We start from the raw sequence: 3,216 nt of genomic DNA on the forward strand, positions 1-3,216 counted from the left end.
CCTAACTGCAGAGGAGGCAATAAAATATAGCTAAGCTCTGTAATCAGAATGAAAATGAAACAGATTTGGTGATCACATAGAATCTTCTCGAACATGGTCCATTAACTCAGTTGGCTATTCTGTGGTTCACTATCCCACCCAGAGAAACCCCTAAGGGGAAAATCCTAGAAATGCACGTTCGGAAGAGCATGGTGTATTCTTCCACCCAGCCCAGCTGACCGGAGAAAGCTACACATGAACTCCTGTCGTGGAAATTTCTAGAACTGCCTTAAATCTACAGTAGTCCTCTGGTAATTGTTCTGTAAAGTCCTGTTTGTTAGAATTTTCTTAAATGTTCATTTGAATGTGTGTCTTTACATTAAAACCACACAATTTGAAATAATTTAAATGAGTCTGCATTCACTGTTAACAAAATCTCTAGTTAGAACATTCTACATCAACCCTCATCTGTCCCTCTGGACTGTTCAACTGCAATTATCATGAACATGCTCAACTCAACACATATAAAGTGAAATCACCTATTTTTTGTTCACTTAAACTAACTCTTTTTTTTAGATTTTAAATATCTTTCAATAGCAAAATTTTCTGAGCTCCTTGGACTAGAGACCAAACTTACCTGGTTCATTTTCTTTTTTGGTGATTGTACACATGACACATTTGTTTGTCTTTCTTTGATTCTAACCCCTGATCATTTGCCTCCATTTAATAATCATCCCTCTGGTGCTTATTGTATCTATGGAAATTGTCCTTTCCTTCCACTCCTTGAAAATCCGTTTTATACACTGTTGATCTGATTCTAGTCATGTCACTCTTAATTGAAAATTTATAAATCACTATATAGTGTCCAATTAAAAATGCTCATAATAATTTGTTTAGAATTAAAAATACTTCACAATAAAGCTGCAATCTATCTTTTCTATTGTCTTCTGGTCTCCTAAATTAATTCTATACTCCTCTTAAATTGATGTATACTTCTATTTATTGACATCTTAATGTTATGGTTTCAATGTGTCACCTCCAAAATTCAGGTGTTGTAGATATGATAGTATTAAGAGATGGGGACTTTTAAGATTTGATTGATCCATGAGAGCTCCTCTCTTTTTATTATTATTATTTTTTATTTTTTTTATTTCAGCATATTATGGGGGTACACATGTTTAGGTTACATATATTGCCTTTGCCCTGACAAAATCAGAGCTTCAAGCATGTACATCCCCCAGACGGTGGGCACTGCACCCATTAGATGTGTATATACACTCATCCCCTCTGCCCCCTTCCCATCTGCCCGACACCTGATGAATGTTATTACTGTATGTGCACTTAAGTTTTGATCAGTTAAAACCAATTTGATGGTGAGTACATGTGGTACTTGTTTTTCCATTCTTGGGATACTTCATTTAGTAGAATGGGTTCCAGCTCTATCCAGGGTAATACAAGAGGTTTGTTTTTTGTGGCTGAGTAGAACTCCATGGTATACATTACCACATTTTATTAATCCACTCACGTATTGATGGGCACTTGGGTTGTTTCCACATCTTTGCAATTGTGAATTGTGCTGCTATAAACATTCTAGTGCAGATGTCTTTTTTACAGACTGTCTTTTGTTCCTTTGGGTAGGTGCCCAGTAATGGGATTACTGGATCAAATGATAGTGCTACTTGTGGCTCTCTGAGGATTCTCCATATTACTTTCCACAGAGCTTGTACTAGTTTGCAGTCCCATCAGCAGTGTATGAGCGTTCCTATCTTTGCATCTGCACCAACATTTATTGTTTGGGGACTTTTTGATAAAGCCCATTTTCACTAGAGATAAGTGATATCTCATTGTGGTTTTGATTTGCCTTTCCCTGATGATTAGAGATATCGAGCATTTTTTCATGTTTCTTGGCCATTAGTAGATCTTATTTTGAAAAGTTTCTGTTCAAGTCCTTTGCCCACTTTTTGATAGGATTGTTTGAGTTTTTCTTGCTGATTTTCCTGAGTTCTATGTAGATTCTAGTTATCAGCCCTTTATCAGATGTGTAACATGCGGATATTTTCTCCCATTCTGTACTTTGTCTGTTTGCTCTCATGATAGTTTCCTTGTCTGTGCAGAAGCTTTTTAATTTTATCAGGTCCCATTTATTTATTTTTGTTGTTGCTGTGATTGCCTTAGGCAAATAATTTATGAAGAAGACCCCAAAGAGAGCTCCTCTTTTACGAATGGCATTAAGACCCTTATAAAAGAAGCTTCAGGAAGAGTTCTTTCTTGCTCTTCTGCCTTCTGCCATGTAAGGACACAGGGTTCCTTCCCTTTGGTGCCCAATAAGGTACCACCTTGGAAGCAGAGAAGCCATCTCCAAACAAAAAAAGCAAAAAAGAAAAAAAAGCTGACAGCCCTTTGATCTTGGATTTCCCAGACTCTGGAAATGTAAAAAAAATAAATTTCTGTTCTCTATAAATCAGTCTCAGGTGTTTTGTAGTAGCACAGACTATGGCACCTACTTTAAGTCAAAATCGTATATTGCTTTCTTAAAGGTGACTTCTTTTATTGAGCTCCAGCCAAATTTAATATCTTGCTCTTTTGAAATATGTTGACTTGACTTTGATTTTTCAAAAATATAGTTTGTAGTCTTGCTTTCAAGGTATTTTTGTATATAGTTAACTTTCCTTTCATTTAGTACTAATAACATTTCATTTGATGGTGACTGAAAGCCAAAACACAAGCTTAAAAATTGCTTTATACTACTTAATGTGTGTGAAGTGAATGAATAGCATCACTGTGCTGATGAAACAAATGATTTCAGAAAGAAAACAAAAACTAAGATAGTTTCCATTAATAATTAGTTGAAACACAATTCTCTGTTATGTATACCTTGATTAACATCACCTCAGGATGTCGTATTTTTCTCTTCTTAAGATACACACCAGTAGCATCTTAACATCTTCATTTATTCTTCTTTCTTCTAAATATACCAATCAGATGATTTCTGTTCTAACTTTTTATTTATATTAGAAATTGAGCTAAAATACCTTAATTATGTTTTACATATGATAGAGATAATTTAGTGTATCAAATAAAAAAATTAAATAAAAATGAGACAGGGCATAGTAAAAATCCAGAGTCATCAATATCTATATGACTTAAAAGTTTTTAAAAATTCTTTTCAGAAACTCCAAAAAGGTCACTTTTCCTAATTATGTTCTCTTTCTTCAGAGCATCAGTGTTCATTTAATA

The sequence above is a fragment of the Propithecus coquereli genome, unplaced genomic scaffold, assembly GCF_000956105.1.
Source record: "Propithecus coquereli isolate 6110/MARCELLA unplaced genomic scaffold, Pcoq_1.0 Scaffold538, whole genome shotgun sequence".
NCBI lineage: Eukaryota > Metazoa > Chordata > Mammalia > Primates > Indriidae > Propithecus > Propithecus coquereli.